Genomic DNA, 19,148 nt, shown 5'->3' with positions numbered 1-19,148 from the left:
CATGGTCACTGATCCGCAGACCATTGTCAATATGTGCAGAAATTATTTTATGGAACTTCTTGGTTCTTCTCCCTTGCCTTCTAGCCAGGTCACGCATGCCCGCTCGGTCTTCTATCATCTGGTCCGCCAGCAGGTTCCATTGGATATGCAAGCCACTTTGGAGGCGGACATTTGCGAGGAGGAGGTTATGGATGTTTTGTTGCACCTGCCTACGGATAAAAGTCCTGGCTGGGATGGTCTCACTAATGAATTCTTTCAGAACTCGGCCACGCATTTGGTGAAGCCATTGGTGGTCATGTTTCAGTAGGTTTGGGAAACAGGGGTCATGCCCTCCTCATGGAAAGAAGGCCTTATCAAACTGATTCCAAAGGTCCCTTCACCGTCAAAGCTGCAACACTGGAGACCAATCTCTTTGATGGGCTCCATGTATAAAATCTACTCCAAAGTGTTGGCGAACCGGCTTCACAAGCACCTTCCCGCTATTGTGCATCCTCTCCAATATGGTTTCATTAAGGGCCGCAACATTCTGCATAATATCTTAAATGTGCAAATGGCTATTGACTATGCGCAACACTCCGGTCAGGAAGTGGTATTGATTCAATTGGACTTGGAAAAGGCGTTTGATTACGTGGACTGGTCTTTCATTGCAGATCTCATGTCTACTATGGGCTTTGGTACCCGCATGTCCCGATTGATCTACACCATTAGTGCTGCGGCTTCCTCCAGAGTTATGCTCAATGGTGGGGTTACAGAGCCATTTGTCCTTGCACGCTCAGTCAGACAGGGTTGTCCTTTGAGTCCTCTCTTCTTTGCCCTGGCGACTCACCCGGTCCTTTCAATGTTATCCTCCATGGCGGATTCTGCTCAGCTGGCAGGGTTGTCTCTTCCTTTGGGCCAGCACTTCATTAGCCAATCTTTGGCTGATGACACCTTTATGATTTTGCAGGCGGACAGGGACAACATTCGCAAGGCATTAGATGTTTGGACGCTTTTTGGTCAGGCCTCTGGGCTTCGCATCAATGCCTTTAAGTCAGCCATTCTCAGTTGCACGGAACCTGATTTACAGTCATTAGGCTGGCAAGGCCAGGTGGTTTCCCGTGGCTCTATTGTCAGGCATCTTGGATACCCATTGGGGGTGGATGTACGGCCAAAGGACCTGCTGGAGTGGATTTCACAAAAACTGGCGGCGAAGTTTATGTATTGGAAGTCGCAAGCGTGGCCCTTTCATGTCCGCCTCAAAGTGGCTCAGACAATTATGCTCCCAATGCTAACGTATTTCCTGCCATTGTTGCCATGGACGCCTACTACTTTGAAGGCTCTCACTCATCCCATCCGGTTCATGCTATGGAAGAAGGATTCACTGCAGGCAGGCATTTCGTGGATTTCATGGTCACATACATGTACCCCTAAGCGCATGGGTGGTGGAGCTATTTTGGATGCAGAAACTCATATGCTAGCTCTCCGTTGGTCCCTTTTTCGTGCCATGTGTGTGGATCATCACCCGTGGAACATCATTGCCCGTTATTTTCTTGAGGACAGCGGGCTCCGCTATGGTAACACCCGGCTTCGGGCCTCCTGGTGGCATGTCCTTAATGCTGACTCCCGTTTTTCCAGTCCCTCTTCCTCTTTGTTACTGCACTTGGTCGGCTCTTGGAAAGTGGTGCTCCAAAAGGCCCGTTGGCACCCGGTAGGGGACCGCTTGCAGACTAACTCCTTTCAGCTGGAATTGTTGGCAGTATCGAGACTACTTTCATGGGAAGATAAACATCAGCTCAGATTGAGATTTAACCGCCTGGCCCGTTTAGGTGTGACGTCGGTTGCGGATGCTACCCTTGCCACTCGCAATGTCCTCGTATCGTTTCGGACTGCTAGGCGACTATTCAAGATCCTGCGCGGATACCGTGATTTATGGGAAAAGCTTTCGTCGGAGCTTCAGGGTAGGCAACCCTTTCCTGCCCTGGCTGTGGATCGCCCTTGGCAGGACTGGGACCTTGCAGGCCGGTTGAGTCTGGAAAAGGCCTCTAATAATCAGGTGTATCATCTTCTCATTCAGGATCACCAATGGCTGGGGGAGAAAGCTAATACTGTTTGGGGACTGCGGAAATCGCTGTCATGGTGGCAGACAACGCTGATGGAGGGCTGGCTGAATAAGGCACCTTTCAAATGCAAGGTCTTTATTTAGCGGGTAATGATTGGTGGTCTTCCTCTTGCCTCGGCCCTTGCCAAGCGTCGTATCTCAAATGGTAATTGTTTCTTCTGTACCACAACGGCGGAATCGGCCCGACATCGTTTTCTTTCTTGCCCGCTCGCCAAGAATATCTGGTCACTCTTGTCGCACATTTGGCGCACTGTGGTGGGGTCCTCGCTAACTCCTTTCGACTGGGTTTTTGTGCGCCCGAAGTATCCCACACCGCCACAGTTGCACATGAAGATCTTATTTCACTTTTTCAGATACTGGGGATGCTGGCACATTTGGACCACGCGCAATGCTTTTCTCTTTGATTCGGCCTCTAATGTACCGCGCCATATTGCCAGGCTTAAAGGGCTCTTGCATTGGCAGCTAGATCTTATCCGACACTCCGACTTGCTCTCTCGGGAGGATTTGCATCCTTGGCATATGGCAATTGCCTTTGGGTCTTTGCCATGATTGGTGTAACTTTTTTAGTGCATTACTACGGGGATTTCCCACATGTTGGCCTACGGCCCTCGTGTCTCTTGTAATCAGAAAGAGAGTGAAAGAGAGAGAGAGAACTTCTTCACCTGATGGCTTAGTGTCATCAACTATCTTGTAATCAAGTAATCTTGTATTTTTTTCGTAATTAATACAATTACCTTTTACGAAAAAGAGAGAGAGAGAGAGAGAGAGAGAGAGAGAGAGAGAGAGAGAGAGAGGATTTGCATCCCTGGCATATGGCAATTGCCTTTGGGTCGTTGCCATGATTGGTGTAACCTTTTTAGTGCGTTAGTACGGGGATTTCCCACACGTTGGCCTAGGACCCTCGTGTCTCTTGTAATCATGTAATCATGTAATCATGTACCTTTTTTTCGTAATTAATACAATTACCTTTTACGAAAAAAGAGAGGACATTGTTTGGGCATGCTTTTGGTTTCATGTTAACGCTGCAAAATCATCCCTCATTAGCCGCATTGAATCTGACATCCAGTCCTTGGGATGGCAAGGGGTGGTGGTGCCCCATAGCAATGTTGTTAGACACTTGGGATATCCTTTGGGTGTTGATGTTTAGTCAAAATACTTGCTAAAATGGATCTCCTGAAAGATGAAGGCAAAATTTATATATTGGAAAACACAGGCATGGCCCTTTCATGTATGCCCAAAAGTAGCCTAGGCCATCATGCTACCCATGCTTACCTACTTTTTACCACTTCTACCTTGAAACACCACTTCTTTGAATGCACTCACCAAAAATATCCATTTTATGTTGTGGAAAAAGGACTCCTTGCATGTTGGTATCTCTTGGATTTCTTGGAGCCACCTACACCTCAAAAGCATGGGTGGTGGGGTGATTTTGGATGTATAGACCCATACGGTGGCCCTTCGTTGGTCACTCTTTAGAGCAATGTGTATTGATCGTCATCCTTGGGTCTTTATAGTTCACTTTTTTATGGAACACCAAGGTATTGCACGTGGTAACACCAGCATTCAAGCATCATGGTGGCACATTCTTAATTCAAATACTCACTTTTCCACACCCTCCTCCATTTTGGTTAGTGTTTTGGTTTCTTCTTGGAGTCTCATTCTTCAGAAGGCCCGCTGGCATCTTGCAAAGGATTGTTTGGAGGCAAATTCCTTTCAATTGGAATTGTCTGCGGTGTGCAGCTGCTCTCTTGGGATGGGAAACAAGAGGGCAGCTGAAGTTTAATCATATGGCACATCTGGGTTTGTTTTCTGTTGCGGATGCCATTTTGATGAGCCATGGGGTGCTGATGTCTTTTCATACAATGAGGAAACTTTTTTGGATTCATTGTGGATACCATGACATATGGGGCTGGATCAAAAGGTTGATGCAGCCTTTTGTTGCACTTGACTCGGATTGCCCTTGGCAAGATTGGGATCTTGCTAGTTGTCTTTATCTTCAAAAGGCTTTAGCTAACTAGGTGTATCATCTCTTGATTAAGGACAAGCATTGGCTGGTTACTAAAGCCATGTGATTTGGGGCATGCATACATCCAAGGCTTGGTGGAAAATGATAGTGATGGAAGGATGGTTGAACAAGACCCCATTCAAATGCAAGGTTTTTCTTTAGAGAGTGATCATTGGCGGGCTTCCCCTTGATTTGGCCCTTTCTAAGTGCTGAATCTCAAATGGCAAATGCTTTTTTGTTACAACTAGTGTGAGATCTTCGTATCAGAGATTTATTTCCTACCCTTTGGCTAGGAAAATTGGGCTCTTTTGACGTATGTTTGGCAAGCGGTTGTTGGTCTATTGATGTGCCCTTTTGATTGACACAACTAAATATCCCACCCTGGTCCAGCCACATATGAAGGTCTTGTTCCATTTTTTCAAATTTTGGGGCTGTTGGCATAATTGGATCACTCGGAATACTTTTGTCTTTGACTTTGCTGTGGGCGTCTAGGGACACACAGCCAAACTCAAGGGTCTTCTACACTGGAAATTAGATCTTATGGAGCATGCTGATCTTCTCCATAGGGAGGATCTAGCTCCTTGGCATACGACAATCTTTGCTACTTCTTTGTTGTGACTTTTGTACTCTTTTCGTTATTTGATCTTGTGTAAAGCGGGTTTATGCACGATGGCCTAGAGCCATCCTGCATCTTGTAATCTTGTAATCTTGTATTTTTTTCGTAAATCCTGCTTGTGTGGAGGTGGAGGTTTTGGATACCCAAGTGCCCACTCAAGAGGCTTTTCATTCCCTTTTCGCTTTTCATGAGTGAGACATTATTCTTTTTTTCATAGGTTGGATCCCTGTGCTTGACAAGATCCTCCATTGGCTGACCTCTATTTTGTAGACTAATGGTATGGGGGAGCACTTCTCTGGTCCATGTGGATTTTACGAGGTCCTCCTCTTGGCTTTGGCTTGCAATTTCCTCCTCCAAAAGCAACCCCTCTTCTTTGAGAAATTATTGGTGCATTATGTCTCATGGTGTCCACTATCAAAATTCCAATGTTTATTGAAGTAACAATGTCTAGTATGGGTGGAATTGGAGAATTTTCCGCCTATCTACTAGGCTCTAAGGATGCAATGGCTGCTAAAGGTCATGTATTGATACCCCCTAGCCGCTAGCGTCAAGGCAACCAACACAAATAGATTGTGCATGTTATGGGATATTGCAAGGAAGTGACCCAACTAGTTGTGCCTCAGTTGTATGGGCATGCGACCTCTTTGGTTTCGGCTCAGCAATCGACTCGGTCATTGTAGTGCACCCACGACCCTTTAGCTCAGTTGGCTTTTGATGTTGCTGGTAGAATCATCACTCCGTGGGATCATAGGTATGCAATTTCTTCCTCCCATCTTGCTAATGTGCCTTTCTCCTCATGGGATGAATATCGGCAACCCAATCCCGTTGCGGTGTTGAGAGACTTCTTTGAAGATGGTGTATTGGGGACATTGGTAGCTAAGGCCGAAGTCCACATGGCAAAATCCCTTTAAAACTCTTGATCTGTTGTGTCTGTCTAGTCCTAGGGTGCCTTTTGCACTCTCGTCCTTCGGATTTGCAGAATTCCTTGTATTTGGTTTATACACAATGGCCTAGAGCCAAGATGCATGTTTTAATCTTGATATTTTGTACTTTTCTCGTAACAATATAATTATCAATTACGAAGAGAGAGAGAGAGAGAGAGAGAGAGAGAAGATGGTGTATTGGGGACATTGGTAGCTAAGGCCGAAGTCCACATGGCAAAATCCCTTTAAAACTCTTGATCTGTTGTGTCTGTCTAGTCCTAGGGTGCCTTTTGCACTCTCGTCCTTCGGATTTGCAGAATTCCTTGTATTTGGTTTATACACAATGGCCTAGAGCCAAGATGCATGTTTTAATCTTGATATTTTGTACTTTTCTCGTAACAATATAATTACCAATTACGAAGAGAGAGAGAGAGAGAGAGAGAGAGAGAGAGAGAGAGGGCGATGGCACGGAGCCCTGACCTGCGCAACCCTGCCTTGTGCGCCTGAACCCTGCCCGATGTCGACCTGAGCACCTGCAAGCCCCCACGCGCACGACGACCTGCTGTATCTGCATGACGACCTGCTGCGTCTGCACGATTCCCTGGCAGCCGTCGTCCGTCCATTCCTGCGCCTGTCGAGCTTGGCACGTCGTCTGTCTTTGCGCTTGCCTTCGTCCACGACCAGCGTCTGCCCGCCTCCGTCCAACGCTGACGCCTGCCCGCCTTCGTCCGCGCCCAGTGTCTGCCCTACCTGACACACGCGCCAACGCTGACGTCTGCCCTGCCTGGCACACGCGCCCCGTCGCCTGTACCTGCAGCCTCTGACGTCAGACGTTTGACGCGCTTCACGCCTGACGTCTGCCTCACCTCCCGCTTGACATCTGTCCCGCCTGTCAATCGCTGCCCGTCGCAGGTACGTGCAGCGCCCCGCCACTCTGCACCGCCTGTGCCTGATCCCTGGGCACCTGCCCCGTTGACTGCTCTGCGTCAGCGTGCAGGCCTACCGCAGCCGCGTGTAAGCCACACCTGTGGTTGACCCGTTGCCCGGCACCCCGGTTCATCTGCGCGGAGAGAAGGATGGCTGGCCTGGATATGGCTTTTATTGAACAAACGGTGGTCGCTCTTGGTCCGGATTCTGATGCAGAGGAACCGGAGGATATGGTGCCATGTCCAGAGGAGATGCCGCCTGCTCCTGACTTTCAGCCTGCGGGTAAACGCTCCAAGCATATGCCTGAAGAGATAATCGGTCATCAGGATCGTTCGTATGCTCAGGTGGCCTCTGATTCTGTGGATTCCCAGGAGATTGACTGGGAGCATTTGCTGGAGTTTGCCAGTACGTTGCTTGGCGACTATGTCCAGCATAATCATGAAGCTTTTTCGGACGCGGGAACTGAAGAGGTTCTGGAGGCAACGGTGGATCCGAAAACGGTCCTGCGCTCTTTTTCAGTGTTTTATGACCGTGCAGTTATACTCTTCTTCACTGGCAGGATCCCAGTGCTTTCCCATATTCGCAAGTGGTTGCACCATTTACTGCAAGGGGAGTGTGTTGAGGAGATTTTTGTTGGACCTCGAGGCTTCTATGAGGTACTGCTGAACTCGGACAAGCATCGGACTGAGCTCCTGTCCAAACTACCATTATTCTTTGATCGCCGCTTGGTCCATGTCGTGCCATGGCGCCCTATGGCAGACTTTCAGCGCCTGCTTCAACGTGAATGCCCGGTGTGGGTTGAGGTAGAAAATTGCCCGGCTGTTTATTGGCCCTTGTTAAAGGATGCCATGGCCGTAGTGGGAACGGTCCTGGTCCCCCCAAGCCTAAGGGCAATGAATAGAAACCGTTTGTGTATGTTATGGGACACTACCAAGAAGAGGCCTGCGTGGCTGCGCCTTAATTGCTCTGGCATGCATCCTTTGCATTTTCCCTTGAAATGGGGTAACTTTGCGGGACACTGCTTTTCGTGTGGTAAATTGGGACACTTTATGGCCGAATGCCCAGAGAGGCAACCGTTTGCAGATAATGTGCATGTTGTGCCGCTCAGGGATGACATGGTGCTTGATGCTCCCTCACAGGAGGAAATCCAGCCATCCAGTGTTTTGGATAAAGGTAAACAACAGGTTTTGGGTTTGGATTCTCGTAGCAATGAATGGATAGAGGCACGTCCCAAAAAAGGTAAGAAGTTGGATGCTGCTTTGCCGGATTCTGGGCCTACTGTGTCACAGGATTCAATGCGTACGTATATGCGCAGGAAAGAAATGTTCTCTTCACAGCATGCTGCGCGCACTATGGTTCCTTTTGCTCCCCGTAGTCAGTCTACGAAGAAAGTATATACAGACGGGCCCAAGGGCCCACCTCCTAAGTTGGCATTTGATTCTAAAGGCAATGTGATTACACCCTGGGATCGTCGTTATCCCCGCGCCACCCCCAAGACAGTGGATATCCCATCTACTTTTAAAGCTGGCCGGCCGAATTCTTTTGCAGTCTTAGCTGATTTTCTGGATGATGGTGTCCTTGACATTCTAGCAGACAAGGTGAAATCGAGGCAAGCGGTGCCTCCTTCCTGATTTTTTCTTTTTACAAATATATGAAGATAGCCATGTGGAATGTGCGAGGCATTTGTTCTCGCCATAAGCAACATGCCATGTGGACTGTCTTGCATGAGAATCAGTGGGATGCCTTGTGTGCGGTGGAGCACAAGAGTCACGGTGATGCAGGAAAAGTGGTGGATTGCCATGGTTTTCGCTTATTTTATGCAGGGTCACATGCTGTGCATTATTCTGGAGTGCTTATGATTGTCCATGAGAAATATCAGCCTATTCTTATTAAAAATGATGTGCAGGGCCGCTTTGTGGTAATTGAAATTTTATTTGAAGGAGAGATCTTATGGTTGCTGGGCCTCTATGCTCCGAATGACCCTTTATCTCGCCGGGATCTTTGGAAGACTTTGCAGAGCTCCATGTCACTTGGCAGAAGGGGTTTCTTGATGGGAGATTTCAATATGTGTGTTGACTCTTCATAGTCCACTTCAGGGCATTCGGTGATGGATGCTCCGGAAAGTCAGGCGTGGAATGCCTTTGCTCTTGCGGCTCTTAAGAAAGATCTATGGTCTTGGTTACAACCTTCCTCTCCAGGGTTTACTTTTCATTCAGCACAGTATGCATCTACATGGTCGCGGTTGGACCAAATGTACATCATGCAGGATGATGATTTTCTTTCTGAGTTGCTGGAAATGAAAGTATTGCAGCAATATGCCTTGTCCGACCATTTTCCTCTCCAACTTGAGATACTGGCACAACCCATTGCACCTTTTATGCAGTTGTTGGATAGACTCCCTTTACGTTTCAACTCTTCTTATTTGAAGCATTCAATCTTTCAGGGCTATATGCAACAATTGATTGAGAGATTTTTATTGGACTTTGCCTCTGAGGGCACAATTTCTTTTGAACGACCGGTCTCTAATGTGCAATGGGTCGCTCGCCAGTATGGGATACATCATGCCTCTCTTTGTCGGCGGCGTCGCCATGCAGCGGAAGGCTTACTGGCTTTGGTTCATTCGCTTCTGGTGGATACCCCAGATGATGAGTTTCTAGTACCACTGGCACAGCGTTTGGCTGATCTTATTAAAGAATTTCAGTTAAAATCCTATCAGCAGGCCAAATTACACAATTTGACTGACAATTTGCAAGATAATGCTTGCCAGACTCATAAGTTCTTTCGCGCCTTGCATGCTTCTCCTGCCCGAGAAAATATGACCAGACTTCAGGATTCAGAAGGTCGCATGGTTACTGATCCGCACACCATTGTCGATATGTGCAGGAATTATTTTCGGGATCTTCTTGGTTATTCTTCGTCGCCTTCTGACCAGGTTACGTATGCACGTTCAATTTTCTATGATCTGGTCCGCCATCAGGTTCCACTTGATATGCGAGCTACTTTGGAGGCAGATATTTGTGAGGAGGAGGTTATGGATGTTTTGTTACATCTGCCCAAGGATAAAAGCCCTGGCTGGGATGGTCTCACCAATGAATTCTTTGAGTACTCGGCTACCCAACTGGTGAAGCCATTGGTGGCTACGTTTCAGCAGGTTTGGGAAACAGGGGTCATGCCTTCCTCATGGAAAGAAGGCCTTATCAAATTGCTTCCAAAGGTTCCTTCGCCGTCAATGTTGCAACAGTGGAGACCAATTTCATTGATGGGCTCAATGTATAAAATCTTTTCCAAAGTCCTGGCGAATAGGCTCCATAAGCACCTTCCAGCTATTGTGCATCCTCTTCAATATGGTTTCATTAAGGGCCGCAACATTCTGGATAATATCTTAAATGTGCAAATGGCCATTGACTATGCAAGGCACTCTAGTCAGGAAGTGGTATTAATTCAGTTGGATCTAGAGAAGGCCTTTGACTATTTAGATTGGTCTTTCATTGCGGAACTTATGTCTGCTATGGGTTTTGGTGCGCGGATGTCCCGATTGATCTACACCATTAGTGCTGAGGCTTCTTCGCGTGTTATGCTCAATGGTGGGGTTACAGAGCCATTTGTCCTTGCACGCTCGGTGAGACAGGGTTGCCCTTTGAGTCCTCTCTTCTTTGCCCTGGCGACTCACCCCGTTCTTTCAATGTTATCTTCAATGGCAGCTTTTGATCAGCTAGCCGGATTGTCTCTTCCTTTGGGGCAGCACTTTATTAGCCAATCTTTGGCTGATGATAGCTTTATGATTTTGCGTGCAGACAAGGACAACATTCGCAAGGCATTAGATATTTGGACACTCTTTGGTCATGCTTCGGGTCTTCGCATCAATGCCTTCAAATCAACCATTCTCAGCTGCACGGAGTCGGATTTACAGTCATTGGGTTGGCAGGGTCAGGTTGTTCCCCGTGGCTCCATTGTCAGGCATCTTGGGTACCCGTTGGGTGTTGATGTTCGGCCAAAGCAGCTACTGGAGTGGATTTCACAGAAACTGGCAGCTAAGTTTATGTATTGGAAGTTGCAAGCGTGGCCCTTTCCTGTCCGCCTCAAAGTGGCACAAACAAATTATGCTGCCAATGCTCACATATTTCTTGCCATTGCTGCCCTGGACTCCTACTACTTTGAAGGCGTTCACTCGCCCTATTCGTTTCATGTTATGGAAGAAGGATTCTTTGCACGCAGGTATTTCGTGGATTTCGTGGTCACATACATGTACCCCCAAACGCTTGGGTGGTGGGGCTATTTTGGATGCTGAAACTCATATGCTGGCCCTTCCTTGGTCACTTTTTCGCGCTATGTGCGTGGATCATCACCCGTGGACCATTATAGCCCGTTATTTTCTAGAGGACAGCGGGCTTCGACATGGCAATATACAAATTCGGGGCTCCTGGTGGCATGTCCTTAATGCAGACTCGCGGTTTTCCAGCCCCGCCTCTTCTCTATTATTGCATTTGGTCGGCTCCTGGAAAGTGGTGCTCCAAAAGGCAAGTTGGCATCCAGCGGAGGACCGCTTGCATGCTAACTCCTTTCAACTGGAATTGTTGGCAGTCTCAAGATTACTTTCGTGGGAAGACAAACATGAGCTTCGACCAAAATTTAACCGCATGGCCCGTCTGGGGGTGACTTCAGTGGCGGATGCCACCCTTGCCAGTCGTAATGTCTTCGCATCGTTTCGTACGGCCAAGAGACTTTTCAGAATCCCGCGTGGATACCATGACTTATGGGAGCAGCTTTTGCTGGTACTTCAGGCCAGGCAACCTTTTCCTACCCTTGCGGTGGATCGTCCTTGGCAGGACTGGGACCTTGTAGGCCGGTTGAGTCTGGAAAAGGCCTCTGCTAATCAAGTGTATCATCTTCTGATGAAAGATCATCAATGGCTGGGTGTTACAGCTAATTCTGTATGGGGTTTGCGGAAATCTCAGTCATGGTGGAACGCAACGGTGATGGAGGGCTGGTTGAATAAGACACCGTTCAAATGCAAGGTCTTTCTTTGGCGGGTGATGATTGGTAGTCTTCCTCTTGCCTCGGCCCTTTCCAAGCGTCGAATCTCGAATGGCAATTGTGTCTTTTGTACCACTACTGTGGAATCGGCCCGGCATCGATTTATTTCTTGCCCGCTAGCCAAGAGGATCTGGTCGCTCTTGTCACAGGTTTGGCGTACAGTGGTGGGGTCCTCGCTAACCCCTTTCGATTGGGTTTTTGTGCGACCAAAATACCCCACACAGCCACAGTTGCATATGAAGATCTTGTTTCACTTCTTCAGATTCTGGGGATGCTGGCACAATTGGACCACTCGGAATGCCTTTCTTTTTGATTCCGCCTCTAATGTACCGAAACACATTGTCCGGCTTAAAGGTCTCTTGCATTGGCAGATAGATCTCATTCGGCACTCGGACTTGCTCCCTCGGGAGGACTTGCTTACCTGGCATATGGCAATTTCCTCTGGGTCTTTGCCATCACTTGTGTAACTTTTGTGTGGCTTAGTACTGGGATCTTACACGTTGGCTTAGAGCCCTCGTATATCTTGTAATCATGAAAACTTGTACTTTTTTTTCGTAATTAATACAATTACCTTTTACGGAGAGAGAGAGAGAGAGAGAGAGAGAGAGAGAGAGAGAGAGAGAGAGAGAGAGAGAGAGAGAGAGAGAGAGAGAGAGAGAGAGAGAGAGAGAGAGAGAGAGAGAGAGAGAGAGAGAGAGAGAGAGAGAGAGAGAGAGAGAGAGAGACGGCGCGATGGGAGCGCGCAACAGGAAGGCGATGGCGATGGCGACCCCGTCCGTGACCTGACTGCGGCAGCGAGTCCTCTGCTTCGCCTGCTCGTCCAGGGCAACCCGTCGTCTCCTGCAGGTGCGAGAGAGAGAGAGAGAGAGAGAGAGAGAGAGAGAGAGAGAGAGAGAGCGAGAGAGAGAGAGAGAGAGAGAGAGAGAGAGAGAGAGAGAGAGAGAGAGAGAGAGAGAGAGAGAGAGAGAGAGAGAGAGAGAGAGAGAGAGAGAGAGAGAGAGAGAGAGAGAGAGAGAGAGAGAGAGCGCGAGCGCGAACACGGGCGCTTGCTTCAGACGCCTTTGCGCTGCCTTGCGCGCCACCCTGCCCTGTCGCCCGTCGCTACCCCCTGCGCGCCCTTCGTCACCCCCTGCCCCGTCGCCCCTGCCCCGTCGCCCTTCGTCGCCCCCTGCGTGACGTCCTCGACCTGTCTGCGTGCGGCGCTGCCCTGCCCTGTGCTTTCCTCGCCGCCCTGCCCTGCCTGCCGCTTGGTCCCTTCCCCCAGGGCCGCGCAGGCTCGACTAGACCTTGCGTAAAGTTGGGGACCTGCAATCCGACCCTGCACAGGATAGACCTCACCTAACCTACCTCGCCCTCTGTCAGGACGTTCCGTCGCCCCCTGCTTGTTGCCCGCCCTGAGCCACCAAGGGCCAGCAGCCAGTCACCCCCCGGTTGCCACACAGAGCGCGTGCCAGCGTGAGCCAGCCACGGGAACGAGCCCGTCTCTGCCTGCGAAGAGGTAGAACGGCCGGTGCAGTCCTACTTCCCGTGAGATTTTCGTTCAGCCTCTGACCGGTCTACGCAGCAATACACCATGGCCGGCTTGGACTTGGATTTTATAGACCAAACGGTGGTAGCGCTTGGTCCGGACTCTGACACCGAGGAACCCGATGATATGGTTCCATGCAATGAAGAGACGCCCACTGCTCCTGACTTTCAGCCTGCAGGCAAACGCACCAAGCACACTCCGGAGGCGTCAATGGATCAACAGGATCGTTCTTATGCGCAGGTTGCTTCGGACTCTGCAGACTCTCAGGATGTTGACTGGGAGCATTTGCTAGAGTTTGCAAACACTTTACTTGGTGATTATGTGCAACATAATCAGGAAGCCTTTTCTGAATCTGCACCGGAAGATGTTTTGGAAGCTACTGTTGACCCCAAATCTGTCTTGCGTTCCTTTTCAGTATTCTATGATCGCGCGGTGATACTCTTCTTCACTGGTAGAATCCCCCAGATTTCCCGTATTCGCCAGTGGTTGCACAGCCTGCTACAAGGGGAATGTGTGGAAGAGATTTTTGTGGGGCCCCAGGGGTTTTTTGAGGTGTTGTTAAAATCTGAGACGCACCGTGCTGCTCTTCTGTCTAAACTGCCTCTGTTTCTTGATCGCCGTTTGGTCCATGTTGTACCATGGCGCCCAATGGCAGATTTTCAGCGCCTGCTACAACGGGAGTGCCCTGTATGGGTTGAAGTGGAAAATTGCCCGGCTGTTTATTGGCCGCTATTGAAGGAAGCCATGGCTGCAGTGGGCACGGTTCTGGTCCCGCCAAGTTTAAGGGCAGTGAATCGTAATCGCTTATGTATGTTATGGGACACTACCAGGAAAAGGCCCGCGTGGTTACGTCTCAATTGCTCTGGCATGCACTCCTTACACTTTCGTTTGAAATGGGGCACTTTTGCAGGACACTGCTTTTCCTGTGGCAAATTAGGGCACTTCATGGCCGAATGCCCAGAACAGCACCACCCTTCAGATGCGGGGCATGTAGCGCCCCCCATGGAAGATATGGTCTGTGATGTCCCATCGCAGGATGCTAGTCATCCACCCAAAGCTCTGGATAAAGGTAAACAACAGGTTTCGGTTTCAGCCTCCCATGGCTCCGACTGGGTTGAAGTACGTGCAAAAAAAGGTAACAGGGTGATTGCTGCTATGGAGAATTCTGTGCCTTCTGCGCCACAAGATTCCATGCGTACTTATATGCGCAGGAAAGAAATGTTGCCGTCAGAGCACTCTCCTCCTGCGATGGCTTCCTCTGCCCCCCGTCCGCAGCCCCCTCGGAGAGGGTATTCGGATTGTCCAAAGGGTCCACCAGCTAAGCTGACTTTTGATACCCGAGGCAATGTCATTACCCCGTGGGATCGTCGTTATCCCCGCTCCATTCCCAAGCCAGCAGATCTGCTGTCTACCTCCAAATCTGGTCCGCAGAACTCTTTTGCCATGTTGGCTGATTTCTTGGATGAGGGAGTCCTGGATATTCTCGCGGACAAGGTCAAAGCACGGCAAGCCGTGCCTCGTACCTGATTTTCTTTTACAACAACCATGAAAGTAGCCACTTGGAATGTGCGAGGAATCTGTTCTCGCCATAAGCAACATGCCATGTGGACTGTATTGCATGAGAATCAGTGGGATGTCTTGTGCGCTGTTGAACACAAGAGTCACGGTGAAGCTGGAAAAGTTGTAGACTGTCATGGCTTTCGTCTGTTCTATGCAGGGACACAGGCCATGCGTTATTCTGGTGTGCTCATGATTGTACACGAAAAATATCAACCTCTTCTTATTAAAAATGATGTGCATGGGCGCTTTGTGGTGATTGAAATTTTACTAGATGGAGAAATCTTATGGTTACTTGGTCTCTATGCACCGAATGATCCTTTATCGCGCCGGGAGCTTTGCATACTTTGCAGACTTCTTTGTCACTTGGCAGACGGGGCCTCTTCATGGGCGATTTCAATATGTGTGTTGATTCTTCGCAGTCCACCTCGGAGCATTCGGTGATGGACGCGCCGGAAAGCCGTAGGTGGCATGAGCTGGCTCTTGCTGTTCTTAAGCAAGATCTTTGGTCCTGGCTGAACCCCTCTTCTACAGGGTTTACTTTCCATTCCGCTCAGTATGCAACAACTTGGTCGCGGCTGGACCGCATGTACATCATGCAGAATGATGATTTCCTCCCTGAGATGCTTGAAATGAAAGTCTTGCAGCAATATGCATTGTCGGACCATTTTCCTCTGCAGCTTGAGATGCTCGCACACCCCATTGTACCTTTCAAGCGATTTCTGGACTGGCTCCCTTTGCGTTTTAACTCCTCTTATTTGAAGCATGCAATCTTTCAGGGTTATATGCAGCAATTGATTGATAGATTCTTATTGGACTTCCCTTCTCAGGGCACTGCCTCCTTTGAAAGATTGCTCGCTAATGTGCAGCGGGTTGCTCGCCAGTATGGAATCCATCATGCCTCTCTTTGTCGACAGCGTCGGCAAGCCGCCCAGGACTTGCTGGCTTTGGTCCGTTCTCTGCTGATGGATACTCCAGATGATGCGTTCTTACTAGCACTGGCAATGCGTGTGGCTCATCTTATTCAAGAATTTCAGTTGCAATCGTATCAGCAGGCCAAATTGCAGCATCTGACGGAGACTCTGCAAGACAATGCGTGTCAGACTCATAAATTCTTTCGAGCCCTCCATGCCTCTCCTGCTCGCGAGAATATGACTAGACTTCTGGATACAGACGGGCAACTGGTCATTGATCCGCAGACTATTGTGCATATGTGCAGGGATTATTTCATTGATCGTCTTGGTTCCACTTCGCCACCTTCAGCCCAAACTACTCAGGCCCGTTCAGTCTTTTATGACCTGGTTCGTAATCAGGTTCCGCAAGACATGCAAGCCACTATGGAGTCAGATATTTGTGAGGCGGAGGTTGTAGATGTTTTGTTACACTTACCCAAGGATAAAAGTCCTGGTTGGGATGGTCTTACCAATGAATTCTTTGAGGTTTTTGCTACCCAATTGGCGAAACCATTAACGGCTTTGTTTCAGCAGGTGTGGGAAACGGGGATTATGCCTTCCTCATGGAAAGAAGGACTTATTAAATTGCTTCCGAAGGTTCCTTCGCCGTCTATGTTGAAACATTGGCGCCCAATTTCTTTAATGGGGTCTATGTACAAAATCTTTTCCAAAGTAATGGCGAATCGGCTCCACAAGCATCTCCCTGCCATTGTGCATCCACTTCAATATGGGTTTATTAAGGGCCGAAACATTCTGCACAATGTGTTAAATGCGCAACTGGCGATTGATTATGCACGGCATTCTAATCAGGAGGTCGTACTGATTCAATTGGACCTGGAAAAGGCTTTCGACTATCTGGACTGGTCTTTTGTTGCAGAGCTTATGTCTACTATGGGCTTTGGTGATCGGATGTCGCGACTGATCTACATCATTAGTGCAGCGGCGTCTTCGCGAGTCATGTTGAATGGAGGCGTTACCGAGCCATTTGCCCTTGCCCGGTCTGTCAGACAGGGGTGTCCATTGAGCCCCCTCTTCTTTGCCCTTGCGACCCATCCGGTTCTTTCGCTGTTATCTCATATGGCCGCTTCCACTTAGTTGGCTGGATTGTCGCTTCCTTCTGGACAACATTTCATTAGTCAATCCTTGGCTGATGACAGTTTTATGATTCTACGGGCGGATAAGGATAACATTCGCAAAGCATTGGATGTTTGGGATCTCTTTGGTCAGGCTTCCGGCCTTCGCATCAATGCGCTGAAATCAGCCATTCTCAGCTGCACGGAGTCGGATTTGCAGTCATTGAATTGGCAGGGTATCGTTGTGCCTCGTGGTTCCATTGTCAGACATCTTGGCTACCCCTTGGGTGTTGATGTTCCACCAAAGCAGCTTCTTCAGTGGACTTCTCAGAAACTGGCAGCTAAGTTCCTGTATTGGAAGTCTCAGGCTTGGCCATTCCATGTTCGCCTCAAAGTAGCCCAGACAATTATGTTGCCGATGCTCACATATTTCTTGCCCTTGCTGCCCTGGACTACTACTACTCTGAATGCTCTGACTCAGTTTATTCGTTTCATGCTATGGAAGAAAGATTCCTTGCATGCAGGCATTTCCTGGATTTCTTGGTCGCATGCGTGCACCCCCAAACGCATGGGTGGAGGAGCTATTTTGGATGCCTAAACTCACATGCTGGCCCTCCGTTGGTCTCTTTTCCGTGCTATGTGCTCAGATCATCATCCCTGGGTCGTGATAGCCCATTATTTCCTTGAGGAGCAGGGGCTTCGGCATGGCAATACCCAAATCCAGAGTTCGTGGTGGCATGTCCTTAATGCCGATTCCCGATTCGCCTGTTTCTCTTCATCCTTGCTTACCCATTTGGCATGTTCTTGGAAACTGGTCCTCCGGAAGGCTCAGTGGCATCCAGCGGAGGATCTCATGGTTGCTAATTCGTTTCAACTAGAATTGCTGGCAGTCTCGCGGATACTTTCATGGGAAGGAAAACAAGAGCTTCGACCACAATTCAACCGTATGGCAGGGGTCCGTCAGCAGTGTCCGTATGCCACCCTTGCCAGTCGCAATGTGCTAATATCATTTCGTACAGCCAGGAGAATCTTCAAGATTCCTCGTGAATACAGGCATTTATGGGAACAGCTTCTGATGGTGCTCCAGAGCAGACAACCCTTTCCCGCCCTTGCTTCGGATCGTCCTTGGCAGGATTGGGACTTTGAAGGCCGGCTGAGTTTAGATAAAGCTTCCGCAAACCAGGTCTATCATCTCCTGATTAAAGATCATCACTGGCTGGTCACTAAAGCTAATGCGCTATGGGGATTGCGTAAATCCCGGTCATGGTGGAGGGCAACTGTGATGGAAGGGTGGCTGAACAAGACACCCTTCAAATATAAGGCTTTTCTTTGGAGGGTGATGATTGGGGGTCTTCCGCTTGCTTCTGCTCTTTCCAAGCAACGAATATCCAATGGCAATTGTTTCTTTTGCACTACCAGTGTCGAATCTGCCCGTCACCGCTTTATTTCTTGCCCTGTCGCTAAGAAAATATGGTCGTTCTTGTCAGCTGTTTGGAGAGCAGTGGTTGGTTTCTCGTTAAGGCCCTTTGATTGGGTCTTTGTGCAGCCCAAATACCCAACACCCGCACAGCCACATATGAAACTAGTGTTTCACTTTCTTCGCTATTGGGGCTGCTGGCACAACTGGACCATTCGGAATGCTTTTCTTTTTGATTCCGCCTCTAATGTTCAGCGGCATATTGTTCGGCTTAAGGGGCTCTTGTATTGGCAGATCGATCTTCTTCAGCATTCTGACTTACTTTCCCCGGAGGACTTGCATCCCTGGCATATGGCAATTTCCTCTATATCTTTGCCATGACCTTGTAACTCGTAGAACTAGAACTGTTTCACATAATGGCTTAGTGCCATCATGTATCTTGTAATCAAGTACACTTGTACTTTTTTTCGTAATTAATACAATTACCCTTTACGAAAAAAGAGAGAGAGAGAGAGAGAGAGAGAGAGAGAGAGAGAGAGAGAGAGAGAGAGAGAGAGAGAGAGAGAGAGAGAGAGAGAGAGAGAGAGAGAGAGAGAGAGAGAGAGAGAGAGAGAAAGAGAGAGAGAACCTCTTCACATGATGGCTTTGTGTCATCATGTATCTTGTAATAAAGTAATCTTGTATTTTTTTCGTAATTAATACAATTACCTTTTACGAAAAAAAAGAGAGAGAGAGAGAGAGAGAGAGAGAGAGAGAGAGAGAGAGAGAGAGAGAGAGAGAGAGAGAGAGAGAGTGAGGCAGAGAGAGAGAGAGAGAGAGAGAGAGAGAGAGAGAGAGAGAGAGAGAGAGAGAGAGAGAGAGAGAGAGAGAGAGAGAGAGAGAGCGAGAGACCCGCTCCGTGCCGCCCTGCCATCGCTAGGTTTGGCGCGTCCTGCGGTTGCGTTTACCTGCGCCGCCGCCGCCTGAAGCCCTACCCGTCGGCTCCCCCCGTTCGCCTCAGGCTCGTCGTCCTTTCTG

At 48.9% G+C, this 19,148-nt stretch overlaps 1 protein-coding gene across 10 annotated transcripts in view; it reads left to right on the top strand.

Annotated features, from left to right (window-relative positions):
* The window catches only part of LOC148033991 (exocyst complex component EXO84B-like), a 171,887-nt gene that overhangs the window by 55,204 nt on the left and 97,535 nt on the right, over positions 1-19,148 (top strand). The window lies entirely within an intron of this gene.

Source organism: Lygodium microphyllum, chromosome 7, assembly GCF_053477565.2.
Source record: "Lygodium microphyllum isolate KBCC chromosome 7, Lygodium_microphyllum_v1.1.10, whole genome shotgun sequence".
Classification (NCBI taxonomy): Eukaryota; Viridiplantae; Streptophyta; class Polypodiopsida; order Schizaeales; family Lygodiaceae; genus Lygodium; species Lygodium microphyllum.
This window is presented reverse-complemented; position numbering and strand designations above follow the sequence as displayed.